The sequence below is a fragment of the Sapajus apella genome, unplaced genomic scaffold (genome assembly GCF_009761245.1).
Source record: "Sapajus apella isolate SASKATOON/1434 unplaced genomic scaffold, GSC_monkey_1.0 scaffold47, whole genome shotgun sequence".
Lineage (NCBI taxonomy): Eukaryota > Metazoa > Chordata > Mammalia > Primates > Cebidae > Sapajus > Sapajus apella.
Genome location: NW_022436987.1, coordinates 6,224,390 through 6,242,086, shown reverse-complemented (window position 1 = coordinate 6,242,086; position 17,697 = coordinate 6,224,390). Strand labels below are relative to the sequence as shown.

Below are 17,697 nucleotides of genomic sequence, written 5' to 3'. Positions count from 1 at the left end.
CCTGGGTTCAGGCAATTCTCCTGCCTCAGCCTCCTGAGCAGCTGGGACTACAGGCACGCGCCACCATGCCCAGCTAATTTTTTGTATTTTTAGTAGAGACGGGGTTTCACCATGTTGACCAGGATGGTCTCGATCTCTTGACCTCGTGATCCACCCGCCTCGGCCTCCCAAAGTGCTGGGATTACAGGCTTGAGCCACCGCGCCCGGCCAGCTTTGGGTTTTTTAAGTGGAGGGAACATTGGCAGAACCTGATAGGAAATTAACTCTTTTACACTGTTGATTCTCCAGACCAGCAGCATCAGCATCAACTGAGAACATTATTAAAATACATATTCTCAGGCCGCACCCCAGACCTACCCACTGGGGAACTCTGGGGTGGAGCCCAGTTATCAGCTCTAACAAGCCCTCCAGGTGACTCTCACGCACACCAGTTTGAGAACCACTGTCCTACAGGAAATCCAAATGCTGCTAAAAAGTTTGCCTGCCTGCTATTAAACAAAAAAAAAACCACTTTCCCAGTACGTACGCTAACAGCCAGAGTTTGGGGCCAGATTGGCAGAAAACTAAAGTAAAATACTGAGAGGAAATGGCCTCTTTACAACTTTTTTCTTATGGGTGTTTGATATAAGTAGCATGCTTGCTGTGCAAACATCCCCAATCCCTCCTTCCAAACCCATGGTTACCCCTTACCCCTTCCTACAAAAGAACTCCAAATCCTTCTGTTCCTCAGTCCTGACTCCAGCTTTTTTCCTGGTCTCTCTCAAGTCATGCAAACCACTTCCCAACCAACACAAAGCTGCCCACCTGCTCTGCAAATCTAAACCCTTCCCATTCCCTCCCTTCAGACGATCCTAAAGTTCCCTCCAGAATGAAATTTCAGAAACTGTCTACTGGGACCCTTGGAAGCAAATTGCCTTTCTCTAACCTGAGAAACGTTCATCTGTCTCCTTCCACTTCTGGGACAGCACCAAGAAGCTGGTTCCCAGAGCTTAGGGTTCCCTTCGCTCTGACTAGCCCAGCTGCTGAGCGACGTGGAGACTGGAGGAAGTTTGTTGTCTAGAAGGTTTAGACTGAGCTGGAGGGACACCATGTGGCCATACACAGTATGACACCTCAGGCCAGGGGGCTTCTGTTGTTTCTGTGGTGGTGTTTTTGTAAAGACCGTGAAACATGATGTTTACGGTATTTTTGAGAATCAAAAGAGAGCGAAAGTTCACTCATAATTATGCTAACAAGATTATTTTTATTTCTGTTTCTTCTCTTAAACATTTTCTGACAATTACAACCACAACACCCACCCCAAGGAACATCCCTTTCTTTTCAATGGAAATCTGATCATCAGCATTTTCCATGTTCATTCAAGATTTTTGCAATCATTCTCTTCAGTGATAGGTAACAGTAGACCCTTGATATGTGCTGGTGCAATGACATGGAATTAAGGAGCATTAAATTGTTTGGTGCGATGCAGTTTCTAAGTGCTAGAGCAGAGGGATGATCAAGGTAGAGGGGAACTGGGGAGTGAACTATTAATTCTGCTTGGACAGTCCCGGAAGACTTCTGAAAGAAGATGTCATTCAGGTGAGGTGATTGAAGGAGGATCAGCTTATAGGCTGGATCCATTAAAAAGGTGTTTATTGTAGCACAGCTGAACACAATAAAGCCTGAACCAGGACAGCACCCTGGGATTGGGTGGAGGGGAGGGATGCATCAGAACTCTCTAGGGAGCAAGTTAAAACACATTCCCAGGCTTTGCCTAGAGACCCAGACCCAGACGAGGGGCCCAGGAATCTGAATATTTAGCAAGACCTCCCCACAGGGTGCTGCTGCTACAGGTAATCCTCATGCCCACCACTGTCATTAAACCCACAATCATCCTTGCCACCCCTCCTTATGGTCTCTGTGGCCTCTGCCTGGAAAGTTCTTCCCATTCTGCTCTCACTTGGCAAATGCCTTCTCCTTTAAGACCCAGCAGTCCAAATGATGATAGGTAAACCCTTTGCAAGTGCTTGCTTTGTGCTTTGGATCACATTATTGCTTTATAAAGACTATTTAATTAAATTCTCAAAAGAAAAAAAAATCCCTATAGAGTAGGTCTCCTAATAAACCCAATTTTACAGATGAGGAAACTGAGGCAAAGTGCACCTCAGTAACTGATCCATGGCCATACTGCTGAGATATATGTATATTTTTTCTTTTTTCTTTTTTTTTTTTTTTTTTTGAGACAGGGTCTCACTGTCACCTGTCACCCAGGCTGGAGTGCAGGGGTGCGATCATAGTTCACTGCAGCCTTGAACTCCTGGGTTCAGGTGATTCTCCCACCTCGGCCTCTCAAGTAGCTGGGACTACAGCTGCGTAACACCTAACACCACAGCCGACTAATTTTTTATTTTGTGTAGAGACAGGATTTCACTATGTTTCTCAGGCTGGCCTCAATCTCCTGGCTTAAAGAGATGCTCCTGCCACAGCCTCCCAAAATGCCGAGATTACAGGTGTGAGCCATCACACCCAGCCTGGGATGTGTTTTCTGTGTCTCCTGACAAGAGGACTCACAGCATGAGGCTGAAGCTATGGTTGTCTCTGCGACCCTGGAGCCTAGGGCAGTGCCCACGACACTGTAGTTACTTTGTAAATATTTGTAAAACAAATTTAAAAAAATACTGCCTCCTTCCATCGTTACCTCAGCCAGTGCCCAAGCAATAAATCCGCCCTCTCCCTCTGCTCTCCTCCTCCTCCTCTCCCTCCTCCACAAGGCTGCCTCATCTCCTTCCCCCACCACTTCCTCCTTCTCTCTTTTCCTTCTGTCTCCTCCCCCACTCCTCCCCCTCCCACCACCTCCTCCTCCTACTCTCCCTACCCCTCCAACACCACCTCCTTCTCCTTCTCCTTCTCCTCCTTTTATCCTTTCCCCCACCACCTCCTCATCCTCCTCTTCTTCCCCCCAACCACCACCTCCTTCCCCTCCTCTTCTTCGCCCCGCCCCGCTCTCCTTCCACGGGGCCTGGGACCCCTTTCCTGTTCTGTCACCTGGAAGTACTCAGCAACCCCTAAGGCCAGCCCTGGCCTGCTGTTGATTAAGCAACAGGAGTACCAAGGAATGCACTGTTCCTGTTTGTTGAGCCTTTTTATTTGGCAAAATCATGGAGGGAGCTCTCTCAGCTGCCAGACTTGGCTCGCGCAAAGCCTCTCCCTCACAGCTGCTCTCCTCCTCCCTTCCTCCGGGTCAGTTTCTGGATCCCTCCTTCCTCTCTGCTCCCCTCCCTGCGTTCTTCCCACTCCTCCTGTGCCCTGGATCTCTCTCCCACTTTCTCTCCGGGTTTCGCTCCCTCTTTTCTTCTCTCCTTCCCCTTTCCTCCCACTCCTCTGTCCTTCCCCGCAGCCCCTTTGGCGCTTTAGCTTTGGCTGGTCTCTTCTGCCATCTCCACCAGCGCGGCCTCTCCTCTCCCGAGTTCCGCGCTGCTCCGGACCCGGCCTCCTCACACTCCCCGGGGAGGCCCTTGGCTGCCCCGCTGCCTCCTCCCTGCGTCAGCGCCTCCCGCCCTGGAGGCCCGCGCCGGGCCCCTAGCTCCTCCGAAGGCTCCTTACGGCCGCTCACCCCACACGCGGCCCGCCCCCTCCCTCTCTCCCTCCCGGGGCGGCATCCCGGGCAGCCCCGCAGCTCTGCCTCCCCCGACTGAGGCAGTCAGGAAAAAAAAAAATCACTGCGTCCCGGAGCGGGGCGGGAGGCGCTGCCTGCCCCAGCTGCTGCCCCCGACACACTGCAGGCGGCCTGGAGGCCCGGAGGCCGAGCGGCCTACGCCCTGGGGGCCCGCCGACCGCAGCGCGCGCCCGGAGTCCCAGCACTGCCCGCCGCTCCGCCGGCGCCCCCGGGCGGGAGGAGGATGCGGGACCCGCAGGGAATTCATTCCTGCCCCAGCCCTGGCCGCCCTTCTGGCGGCGGAATGGCGGGCGAAACCTGCTGCCACCCGAGCAGAAGCTGAGGGGAGACGCTAGGCAGCATCGGGGCGACGGCGGCCAGAGGGCGCGGAGCTAGGAGCACAAAGAACCGGCTGCTGCCGGGCGAGACGGCGGGAAGCTTTCGGAGCCGCCACCGAAGCTTCCAGGAGAGCCCTCGGAGAGGTCGCCCCATTCTTTTCTTCCGTGAACACCTAACTGCCAGCCCCGATGGGCCAGGCACGGGGTGCCAGAGATCAATAAAATGGGGTCTCTGCCCTCGGGACCCCATGTGTGAATACTGTGTGATAAATGAAATCACAAATCGTGGGAAATTGTGAAAGGAATCACGTTCTGTGCACATATGCGACAAACAACGCATTTCACGTGTATTATATTTTCAGTCCTCATCTGTTCAGAGTTACTATTATCCCACCTCACAGAGGAGGAAACTGAGGCTCAGTTGTTTAACTTTATTGCTCAGAGTAACACAGCTAATAGTAAAGAAAGCGGGAATTCTTAAACTGCCTGATGGACTCCAAAGTGGACTTTACTGCTTTCTACTGATAGAAGGTATCATGGATGCTAAACTCTGTTAGGGGGTGAGACCCCAGTGGTTTCTGAGGGAGTTCAAGACCAGCCTGGCCAACATGTAAGCTAAGTCCTTGCTTACAAAGAAGACACACCCTGTGTATGTGCACCTGCTTAGTTTTCATAGAGGAGACTGCATTTTTAACTGGTGCCCAAGGCCCAAGTCTCCTTCCCAAATGAATCTCTTGCTCCCCAAAGTCTCCACTCATGTCAAACAGCCATGCCTAGTGTTCCTTCAGCATACCAACTATGCTCCCATCTTCAGGACTTTACTCTTATCCTTCCCCTTCCTCCAGGGACTTTTCTCTCTGCTTTCCTCATATTTTTTTCAGCCCACATTTATTAGAATCCAAATAATGTCCCAGTTTGTCAATAAAGCTTTTCTAGCATCCCCAGGGATTTTTCCTGCCTCTGAGCCCTCCAGTTCTTGTTTTCAGCACCAGTCATTGCTTTACGTTGTTGCATCATTTACAGACATGCTGTCTTCTAGACTTGAGGATCTTAAAGACAAGGACCATGTCTGATTTCTCCTCCTCTATCTTCTGCACATAGCACACACTTTGCAAATGTGGTTAATTATAATGATGCTGGTTATAAGTGATACAAAACACTAGAATTTCTAGCCATAAGAAAAGAGCATGGATTCAGAAGTTAAACTGAGCCAGATTCAAATCCTGCTGCCTCCATTTACTAATGATGTGACCTTGGGAATCTCTCTGAACTCCTCTGACTCTCAAGTTTCTCGTAGATAAAATGGGAACAATGTGCAGAGCGCGGTGGCTCATGCCTGTAATCCCAGCACTTGGGGAGACTGAGGTGGGCGAATTACATGAGGTCTGAAGTTCTAGACCAGCCTGGCCAACATAGTGAAACCCTATCTCTACTAAAAATACAAAAAATTAGCCGGGTGTAATGGGTACCTGTAATCCCAGCTACTTGGGACACTGAGGCAAAAGAATCACTTGAAGGATTTTTCTGAAGGGAGGTGGAGCTGAGATCACACCACTGCATTTCAGCCTGGGCAACAGAGCGAGACTCTGTATCAAATAAATAAATAAAATACAAAATAAATGGAAAAATGATAGGGTTATTGGAAGGGTCTAATGAGGTAATGCTTAGCACAGTGTAAAAATACACGCTTAGCACAGTGTGTATTTAGTATATCATACACACTGAATAGTTGGGTTTTTTTTTTACTACTGTTAATAAAAATGGGAAAAAATGACTAGAGTTTGCTAATTGTTCCAAAGAGCATTTGTTTAATAAAAGTCTGTCACACATTATGAAATTATCTGTCAAAGAATTTCACATTAAAGATTAGTAGTTCTGGAGACTTCAGCACACTTCAGTGAAATTCCATAGCTCTGAGATTTCACTACCCAATGCCAATATCTGTGACCCTTGCTCAAGGTTACCAAAGTATGCTAATATGAACAGTCATTACTTTGTTTCCAGGATTTGAAATGACACTCAGAGCTAACTCAGTCTTCTAGAATGTTGGAGCTGGGAGTTACTCTAGGGACAGCCCTTGTACTGTAAACAAGGGAGCAAGAGCCCTGACAGTCACCTGGCAGGTAAGTGGCAGAGCAGGAATTTTTAACTTCAATATCCCAACCTCTAGTTCAGAGCTACGCATAACCACACCTCACTGGCTCCTTGCAGAAAGAGTAACTCTGGGGAACTCATGCCCCATAGACCAGGAACACTGGGATTTGATCTCCTCCAAGTGTGTATTCCCATGAGCTCCACTGAGTGACCTTTGTTATAGACTGCAGGAAGAAGGGTATGACTTGTTTAATAGCTGTTAAATGTAAAACTATTCTCTTGCTAAAACCTTTGGCCTCCTCCAGTGGCTGCTGTCTAAAGACTCCATTTTCTGAGAGTGAGAATAGTTAACGCTCAAAGATGCTAAACAACAGTTGCAGTCTGCATCTTCCCTCCAGTGTTCCTACTCAGCACTTGAATCCAGCCTCTACGCTGGAACTCAGGTAACCTCACTGCTTTGAAAGGTAGCTCTGGGGAATATTAAAAAGTCACCAAATCTCTTGGGACTCACATGCAGAGACACTTCGTATATGGAAGCAAACGGGATGAAAAAGGCTACACAGAAGCATACCATGCTCCTGACACATTGTGGGCTCCAATATATGGGCTCACTGCTATGATTTCATCTGAGAAGAAAGCAATGAAGAGAAATAAGTGTTGAGTGAATGACTAATTACCAAAGGTATAATTCAATAGTCAGTCACAGCACCATCAGTCATTTCTGAGCAACTAAAATTTCACAAACAGAATCATTACCCACCTGGCTTACAGGGCAGAGCTTGGCTCCTGTCTCAATATTCTGGAGCTTTCTCAGATGACAGATTGTAGGAGTTCCTGGCATGTAGAACTCACAATAAAATTTGCCCAGAGGTGCATCTTGCCTGAATCAAATTTAACTGTCATGTGGTTCCCTTGAAGGCACTTGGCAGGGAGGATCCATCCCTGTGGAATAGAAACATGCCTTGATTCATAAGGAAGCCCCATCAAATTCAAGAATAAAGTTTCCTTCCATCCCTCACATTCCATAAACTCAGCCATAACTCTTATCCTGAGAATCTGGCAGTGTGACCTCATCACAGCCTTGCCCTTACCATGTCCCCACACATGTGACACCTGAGCCTTTCACTCGTGATTCATGGCTTACACCCCTTGTAGGACAATACTGAGCACCGACCACCACACTGGCTTACGTTGCAAGCTCCAGAATCTATGATGCCATCTCCTCTAGACACAGTGATGTGTGCAGTTCCTCCCAAGCTAACTCTCTAGCTTATAGTATTGCAACTATAAACATACAGAATCCAGGCTGGGTGCGGTGGCTCACACCTGTAATTCCAGCACTTTGCGAGGCCAAGGCAGGCAGATCATTTGAGGTCAGGAATTTAAGACCAACCTGGCCAACATGGTGAAACCCTCCCTCTACTAAAAATACCAAAAAAAATGAGTCAGGCATGGTGGTGCACACCTGTAACCCCAGCTACTCGGGAGGCTGAGGCACAAGAATCACTTGAACCCAGGAGACGGAGGCTGTACTGAGCCAAGATAGTGCCACAGCACTCCAGCCTGGGTGACAGAAAGAGATCCTGTCTCAAAAAAAAATGTACAGAATCCCAGGCAGACCCATTTGTTGAGCACTCACAATGTGCCAGGGACTTAGCTAAACATTCTGTAAGCATTAACTAATTCCATTCTCCCGATAGCCAAGTGAGGTATATTTTATATGCTAATTTTATATGTGAGGAAACAGAAGCTCAAAGATCAAGTGACTGGCCCAAGGTCACACAACTAACAAGTGGCACAGCAAAATTAGTACCCAGATGTGGCTAACTCCAAATATCCAGCTGGTAGCCTCTGCACTCCACAGCAGCCTCTATCATGTTGTTTTTCATTGCTGAGGGACAGCTCTGCATACTCATGAACACCAAGCAGCCAGTACTGGAGACAGCTGGAACTGGTCTAGCCAGCTCACTCATCCATCTGTTCATCCTTCTAGCAGATGTTGATACCTGCTGTGGGCCAGGCCTGTGGCAGGTGCTGGGGATTTAAAATAAATAGCACAGGAAGGGGTCCAGTTTCTGCTTTCTGCACATGGCTAGCCAGTTTTCCCAACACCATTTATTAACAGGGAATCCTTTCCCCATTGCTTGTTTTTGTCAGGTTTGTCAAAGATCAGATGGTTGTAGATATTGTGTTGCCTCCGAGGCCTCTGTTCTGTTCCATTGGTCTATATCTCTGTTTTGGTACCAGTACCATGCTGTTTTGATTACTGTAGCCTTGTAGTATAGTTTGAAGTCCGGTAGTGTGATGCCTCCCGCTTTGTTCTTTTTGCTTAGAATTGACTTGGCTATGTGGGCTCTCTTTTGGTTCCATATGAAGTTTAAGGTGTTTTTTTCCAGTTCTTTGAAGAAGGTCATTGGTAGCTTGATGGGAATAGCACTGAATCTGTAAATTACTTTGGGCAGTATGGCCATTTTCATGATATTGATTCTTCCTAACCATGAACATGGAATGTTTCTCCAGCTGTTTGTGTCCTCTCTTATTTCATTGAGCAGTGGTTTGTAGTTCTCCTTGAAGAGGTCCTTTACCTTCCTTGTTGTATTCCTAGGTATTTTATTCTCTTTGTAGCAATTGTGAATGGCAGTTCGTTCTTGATTTGGCTCTCTTTAAGTCTGTTATTGGTGTATAGTAATGCTTGTGATTTTTGCACATTGATTTTGTATCCTGAGACTTTGCTGAAGTTGCTTATCAGTTTCGGGAGATTTTGGGCTGAAACGATGGGGTCTTCTAGATATACAATCATGTCGTCTGCAAATAGAGACAATTTGACTTCCTCCTTTCCTATTTGAATACCCTTTATTTCTTTTTCTTGCCTGATTGCTCTGGCTAGAACTTCCAGTACTATATTGAATAGGAGTGGTGAGAGCGGGCATCCTTGTCTAGTGCCAGATTTCAAAGGGAATGCTTCCAGTTTTTGCCCATTCAGAATGATATTGGCTGTTGGTTTGTCGTAAATAGCTTTTATTATTTTGAGATACGTTCCGTCCATACCTAGTTTATTGAGGGTTTTTAGCATAAAGGGCTGTTGAATTTTGTCAAAGGCCTTCTCTGCATCAATTGAGATAATCATGGGGCATAGAAATCCTGCCCTTAGCATGAGGATTTTAATGGCAAACAAGGACTTATTCTGGAGGCTGCTCAGCCTGTTGCCCATGTATGTTCACTTATACCAACAGATCATGTTTTCAGGGAGCTCTGGGTTACTGAGCTGGGCTTTTGGGGCCTGAGTCATGCAAAGTCCAGAGCACAGGGCCAAGTAGCACTGCTGTTGACACCATGCTCAGTATTTATCCCAAGGGAACTTCAAACTGGAGTAATCCAAAACTTCTCATTTTCACTTGTCTGGAATTGCTCTTTGGCTATACCTTTGAATGACCCAGTAATAGCAATTTTTCTAACCCATCATAATTCACATAAAAGTAGTTTGTGTTCCTTCAGTTACTGGCTTAATCTGATATAGAAGGCCTGGAGGGCCATGGAGAAATTCCCAAATACCTCCTAACACTCCTCGCAGTTTTTTCCTCCTCATGGGAAATGAATGAGGTAGATAATTGTGACTGAACCTTGTGCTGAAGTCACACCACATCTGTGTGCACCCTTCCAGAAGCTCTACTTCTTACAACAGGTGGAACATGAAGGAGGTGCAAGATTTCTGTAATAACTTCTCCTTGTCCAGCAATTATATTCATTTACACACTTTAAGTATTCTTGTTAAGGACGGAGAAAGCCTGTCCCCTGGGACTGCCCATTCCAACAGGGAAACACTCCGGTTTCTTCCCCCAGGGAGGTAAAGAACCTTGATCGTGCTCATAGAACTTGGCCATGGTCGTGCACGGTGGCTCACGCCTATAATCCCATCACTTTGGGAGGCCAAGGTGGGCAATCACCTGAAGTCAGGAGTTCAAGACCAGCCTGGCCAACATGGCAAAACCCCGTCTCTACTAAAAATTTAAAAATTAGCCGAGCGTGGTGGTGCATGCCTGTAATCCCAGCTACTTGGGAGGCTGAGACACATGACTTGCTTGAACCCCGGAGGTAGAGGTTGCAATGAGCTGAGATCACGCCACTGCTCTCCAGCTGGGCAACAGAGTGAGGCCCTGTCTCAAAAAAATAAAAATAAAAATAGAACTTGGCCAGAAAAAGCTTGGCCAGAGCAGGGAACTGACTTCTATGTTTACCCACTAAGACCAACTAGACCATCCCAGCTAATCCTATTCAAACTTCCAGAACAACCCCACCTTTGATGACAAACTGAAAAACAGTACAGATTGCATCTGAATGTTGCTCAGTAACACTTTCCATAGAGAAAAAAGATGAACAAAGACTATTCCTTTGACTTGTCTCTAGGTCGTTGTGCCTGAAATAGCCATCTCATTCCTTAAAGAAAAGAATCTATGTTGGCCTACACCAGAGAAGATATATCCCTGATATTGGCAAGACCCTAAACAGAGGCTTCTTATAAGGGTAAACACATATTAATCAAAAAGCATTATGTTCGCTGATGGGGAAATGTCATTATGAACAAGGTGGGGTAATAGGTTTTCACTTTTCCTAGTTTTATTCCTTTTGTGTACAAGTGGTTTTATGCTGTGCTGGCTTAAGACAAGATACTCCAAATGGTTTTTGCCCCTGCAAGTGTGTACAGTCTGTTCATTCCTGCCTACTTGAATGAGCCTAAATGCAGATACCCAAATACAGGTCCCAACAAGCCTGCCTCCTCCAGGAAGTCTGCTGTAATTTGTGTACCAGATTTTTTTCAAGCCTTTTTAGGATGCACCCTTGAAACCTTAGTTAGAGAGCATTAATGGCCTGATATGACTTCAAAATAGGATAAAATCACCATGAGAGGAAAAATATCTTTTGTCCATTAGATGAGAAGGCAGATGAAAAACTGGAATTGTCAAATGACTTTTCAAAAACAGCTTGACTGTCAATCGGTGGCCTTTTCCATGAAACTACTAAACATATACAACTGTAGCTTAGTATTCCTGTGCAAAGTAGCAATATACTACTGATATTTCTGTTACTTGTCTGCCAGCTATTTAAAAAATTGTAAATGATGGTACATTCTTTCAAGGGAACACATTTTACTTCTAAAACTTATTCTAAAGAATTAACTATAGCTGGCTGGGCATGGTAGCTCACATCTGTAATTCCAGCACTTTTTGGGAGGCCAAACGGATGGATCACTCGAGAACAGCCTGGCCAACATGGTGAAACCCCATCTCTACTAAAACAAAAATTAGCTGGGTGTGGAGGCACACACTTGTAATCTCAGCTACTTGGGAGGCCAAGACAGGAGGATTGCTTGAACCTGGGAGGCAGAGGCTACAGTGAGCCAAGATTGCACCACTGCACTCCAGCTTGAGCAACAGAGTAAGACTCTCTCAAAAAAAAAAAAAAAAAAAAAAAAGGAATTAATTGTAGCTGCCCACAAACATTCCATTGTGATAATATTTTTATATAACAGAAAAAAGTAGGGACACACATAAGTAAATTATAAAAAGTAGGGACACACGTAAGTAAATTATGTAAGTAGGACACACGTAAGTAGTGTATCCACTGGAGAATACCACACAGTCATTAATAATCACATTTAATAATATCTAAAAATATGGCAAATTATTCGTTATGTGTTGTTAGATTTTAAAAAGCTATATGGAATGCATATTATCCCAGTTTTGCACATGAAAGATGTTTACTGCATAAATACAAGGAAATTCTGACATTTACAACAAGATGGATGAATCTGGAAGATACTATGCTAAGTGAAATAGGCCAAATGCAGAAAGACAAATACTGCATGATCTCACTTACATGTAGTATCTAAATTAGTTGAACTCATACAAGCAGAGAGTAGAATGGTGGTTACCAAGGCTAGTGGGAGGGGGAAATGGGTAGATGATGATTAAAGGGTACCAAGTTTCAGTTATGAAAGATAAATAAGCTCTGGAGAGCTAATGTACAGCATGGTGACTATTGTTAGCAATACTGCTTTGTACAGTTGGAATTTGCTGAGATGGTAGATCTTAAAGTGTTCTCACCACTACATATATATATGCACACACACACATACATGAGGGCCAAGCACTCCTGTAATCCCAGCACTTTGGGAGGCCCAGGCGGGCAGATCACGATGTCAGGAGATTTAGACCATTCTGGCCAACATGGTGAAGCCCTGTCTCTACTAAAAATACAAAAATTAGCTGGGTGTGGTGACATGTGCCTGTCATCCCAGCCACTCTGGAGGCTGAGGCAAGAGAATCTCTTGAACCAGGGAGTCAGAGGTTGCAGTGAGCCGAGATCACTCCACTGCACTCCAACCTGGCAACAGAGCAAGACTCCATCTAAAAAAAAAAAAAAAAAAAAACCACACATAAAGTTTGTACACCTCAAATATATATAATTTCTATTTGTCAAACATACTTCAATAAAGTTGGAAGCAGCAAAAAAAAGAAGTCCACATACAAAGGAAGCCCTAATTCCAGGGATGGGCACTAGGTCATGCCTGACCAATCACAGCATCACAGCCCCTACCACAGGGATTGCTTAAGGAATAGAGTTTGCTCTAATCACATCCAATAAAGTTTTGTAGAACCGCTGAGAGAGAAACACATGATCTTTCCTACTGAACTTAAATCAGGAAGGACAAAAGGCTGACACTGCCAGAAGCCTTATCACTACTACTTACAGCCTGAAGATGACATCAATCCAGGGAGAACTAGTGCCAAGAAATAGAGTGAGATTTGGATCTAGTGATATCATTTGATCCCCTGGATCAAACCATACCTGAAGCTATACTATTCCTGTACTTTTTAGTTGCACAACCCAATAAATTGCCCCCCACTTTTTTTTTCACTTAAGCCAAGATGAGCTGAGTTTTCCATTGCTCACATACAAGAGAATCCTAAATGATATGCTCTCAAGTTCAATACCCATTTCCAAATACTAGAGAGATGGTCAAACACACCTTTTAGAAATTATAAATGTCCTGCAGAAGCTGAAAAACTCTCCATGAGAGTAATTATCGTAGTTATTATCCTACTAAGAAATCTGAAACCAGAAATCTATTTTTGACTTTCATTATCCCATTTGATTAGACAATTACATCTCTGAATAACTGCTCCTCCCCCAGAGGGGCTGTTATGAAGAACAAAGGAGGATCAAAATACATTAAAATGCTTAGAACAGCACCTGACACACAGTGGCTTCTCAAAAAACCTTAGTCTCCTTTTCCTAGAATACGATGGCCAACACAAAATGCACACATATGAGAAGCTTGCACATTATCAAGACCTACACAGTTGTCCAAAATAATGTTCTTTGGACCTATTTTCCATTGAAACATGGTCAGAGCATCAAATATTTGCAAGAAGACATCCCCAACGCAGTGATACTCTTATGCTTACAAATGAGAGGCCAAAATATGTATCATATGAGGACACCACAGTGGACACTTTTGCAGAACAATTGCCACAACAGAATTGACTCCAGACGGAATTTGTCAGATGGGAAGCAGGAAGGCCTACCAAGGACAAAGTACAATGATGTGTTTGATGTGTTGACTGAGAAAAACAGTCCCAGAGAATCTGAGAAACCTGCACTGACACAGAACTACAAGGGGATGTATGTCCCAAAGCCTGGTCTTCTTTTTGAAGATGCTGCTGACGCTCCTAAGAGGACAAAGTATTACAATGGGCATGTGTTTGAAATCAGACAGACCAAAATTATAATCAAGATAATTATAATCCCTGCTTACTGGCTAAGTGGCCTTGAGCTACCTTTTTTTTTTTTTTTTTTTTTTTTTTTGCACAGGGTCTCGCTCTGTCATGCAGTGGTGTGAACATGGCTCACTGCAGTCTCAACTTCCTGGACTCCTGTGATCCTCCTACCTCAGCTTCCCAAGTAGCTGGGACTACAGGTGCATGCCAGCACACCTGACTAATTTTTTTTGATGTTGTGTAGAGATGGGGTCTCACTATGTTGCCCAGGCTGATCTTGAACTCATGGGCTCAAGCGCTCCTCTTGGTTGGCCCCCCAAAGTGCTGGGATTACAGGCATGAGCCACTGCACCCACTTGAGAAATGCACTGAGCTATTTCCTAAACTCACGAAGTCTCTGTTTTCTTATCTGTGACATTTGGATAATAATATGTGCCTGGTAGTATCTCCTTTTCTCCAAGATGTGACAGTCATAGGGATGCTCAAAGAGTCCTGTTCTCTTGCCAGGTGTGTGTAGGTCTGTACTTCCCTACCCTCTTTGAAGTCAGATGTGTTCCTGTGATTTCTTTTAGGAAGTGAAATGTGTGCTGAAGTGACTTAGGTCTGTTGAGGTGGAAGCTTTATGAACCAGAGCATGATTTGTTAATTCCTCTTCCACCTGACAAGGTGATTCTAGAAGCAAGTATCCAGATTGGACCTCTGTCAGCCTGAGCTCTCTGGTGTCTATGATGGACAAAATTCCCTGCTGAACTGCCCTGGATATGTATCATGAACAACAAATTGATTTTGAGTTGCTTCCTGAACATAACCAAACCCATCTTGTTTGATACATCAGGTTAGATCCTTTAATGTATATGAAGTCATTTGGAGATATTCATTATATACTTTAATTCACTCAAAGCTTTGAACTTCTCCATATATTACAATCAAGGTTAAGATATTTCTAGAATTGTAAGCATAAAGTTAAGAAGATTCAAACTAAAATGGACAGGATTAGAAAGGATTGATACTACTCAGCGCCAGGCAAGATGTAAGATGACAAGTATTTTCACACCCTGCTGTAAAGAATGTAAATTACCTAATTCTTCTGAAGGACAGTCTAGCCCTGTCTATCAAAATTTGACCTACTTTAGACATTTCTTCTTAGAAAATGATATACTCATGCAAAGAAGTATGAATAAAGATGTTATTGATGTACTGGTTATAAGAGTAAAATATCAGAAACAACCTAAGTGTCTAGCAATAGTAGGCTGGTTATATAAAGCATGATAAATATACATCGGGAATACCAGGCAGAACATAAAAAACAATGAGGTCAATTTATATTTTTTAATACAAATATATTTATGATATATTATTTGTAAAAGGCAAAGTAAAAATAATATATATGGTATGATTGTGTCTTCATAAATGTACATTTGCAATACTGTAAGATAAGCTACCAAAATGCTACTAATGGTTATTTTTGTGTAATAAGCTACAGTTAATTTTCATTTTTTTTTTGTTTTTCCTTTTGAGCACCTGCTTCTTTAAAAAAAACCTATAAACATATATTATTACTTTTTTAATCAGAAGAAAGTAATAAAGCTATTTCTATTCTGAAAATGGAGGGGAATGAATGGGAGGAGATTGGCAGAGGCAAAGGCAGACAGAGAGAGTGAGAGAGGGAAGGATTAAACTCAGTGCTAACCTCAGATTAGCAGCAGTGACCATGCGATTGTCTGTAAACCATGGCTGCAAGACTGGGAAACACCCAAGTTCTGTGGAGAATAGTTATGTTTAAAATGATTGTAACGACATAATACCAAAAGCTAATCAGCTACATCAGACCCTGGGAAAAGACATTTTTAAAACGTTGCACAGGGTGGAGTATAGAAAAAAAGGATTGAAACAGCCAAATGTGTCCCTGTGTCTGAAATTTCTCTGTATGATATGGCAGCCACTAGCCACATGTAGCTATTGAACACTTGAAATGAGGTTAATTCAAAGTGAGATGTGCCATAAGCATAACATAAACAATGGCCTTCAAAGACTTAATATGAAAAAAGAATGTAAACTATCTTATTAATAATTCTATCATAGATTATGTGTTGAAATAATATTTTTCATATATTGGGTTAAAGAAAGTACATTATTTAGATTACCTTTGCCTGATCATATTTACCTTTTTAATGTGGCTACTAGAAGGCTTAAAATTCCATACATGGCCCACATTTTATTTCCACTGGACAATGCTGGTCTAGATTATTGTCCTGAGGGAAGATTGTCGGCTCTGGCTTAATTTACCTAAACACCGGAGAGAATAATTTCCAATACTTTTTAAAAGTTTGGTGCTTTTTTCTTTTTCCTAAGTTGTCCACTTTTGAGCACTTTCCACAAATACCAATCTAAGGCTATTTCTGTCTATTTCTATCTAAGCCTATTTCTGTCTCAATTTCAAGTTAAAATACTAATCAGAAGATGAGAACATTTGGAGAAAGTTAGATTCAGTAAAAGGAAAACTTATTCCCTGTGACTAGGAAAACAGCATAGCATTTCACATTTTTCTGTCATCATTTTTATTTCTTTTCAACAAGGAGAAAAAGGCAGGTGGCTCATTGCAGAAAACTCAGAAGTACAAATCAACTTCTCCTTTGGGTATAATTTAAGCAGGTAGTCAGATGCTCTCCACGGATTTCTTACCAACGTAAGTTCCAGATGGACCAAAGAGACACTTTTTAAGCCATAAGAAAAACTATATGAATATTAAATGTACTGTGTATTTAATCATTGGAACAGGAAGATTTTTTAACCTACAAGGAAGAAGAAAAAAGTAGATAGATTATCTACAAATTTAAAACTACATATAAAAACGTATAGAAAACAGATGAGAGAAAATAATTATAGCAAGTATTACAAACATTACATAAACTTTCGAAAATATGTAGATCTTAGACAAACTGATTTTAAAAATACTTTCACCTTGACATGGTTTGGATGTTTGTCCCCTCCAAATCTCATGTTGAAATGTGATTCCCAATGTGATTGCCTGGTGGGAGGTGATTGGATCATGAGGGCAGATCCTTCATGAATGGTTAACACCCCTTGGTGGTAAGTCAGTTCTTGTTCAGTTAGTTCACATGAGATTTGATTGCTTAAGACTCTGGAACTACACCCTTGTCTCTCTCTGTGGCTTCCTCTCTCACCATACAATTCATCTGCTTTCCCTTTACCTTCCACTATGATTGTAAGCTTCCTCAGGCCCTCACCTGAAGCAGATGTCAGCCCCACACTTACTATACAGCTTGCAGAACTGTGAGCCAAATTAAACCTCTTTTCTTTATAAATTACCCAGTCTTGGGTATATATAGCAACCCAAGAATGGACTAACACAGAAAATTGGTACTGAGTCAGACATTGATATAAAGATACCTGAAAATATGGAAGTGGCTTTAGAACTGGGTAATAGGCAGAGGCTAGAAGAGTTTGGAGGGCTCAGAAGAAGACAGGCAGATAAGGAAAAGTGTGAAACTTCTTAGAGACTGGTTAAATGGTTGTGACTGGAATGCTAATAGAAAATACAGATACTTAAGGCCAAGCTGACAAGGTCTCAGAAGGAAATGAGGAAGTTACTGGGAAATGGAATAATGGTCACCCGTGTTATGCTCTAGCGAAGAATTTAGCTGTATTGTGTTCATGTCCTAGGAATCTGTGAAAACTTGAACTTAAGAGTGACAACCTAGGATATCTGGCAGAAAAATTTCTAAGCTGCAAAGCATCCAAAAACTGGTCTGCCTGCTTCTAACAGCCTGCAGTGAGATACAGGAGCAAAGAAATGACTGAAGGTTGAAACTTCTATTTAAAAGGGAAACAA

The 17,697-nt window shown here is 43.4% G+C and overlaps 1 long non-coding RNA gene across 2 annotated transcripts in view; it reads right to left on the bottom strand.

The window, feature by feature from the left end:
* LOC116525132 overlaps nt 1-17,181 on the bottom strand; it is a 107,492-nt gene extending 90,311 nt beyond the window's left edge. For both annotated transcript variants that reach the window (XR_004257590.1, XR_004257589.1), the window contains exons 1-2: nt 16,806-17,181; nt 6,827-7,008 (exon numbers count right to left, since the gene is read on the bottom strand). This is a non-coding gene — a long non-coding RNA (uncharacterized LOC116525132). The remainder of the gene's footprint in view (nt 1-6,826; nt 7,009-16,805) is intronic.
* Between the last annotated feature and the right edge of the window lie 516 nt (nt 17,182-17,697).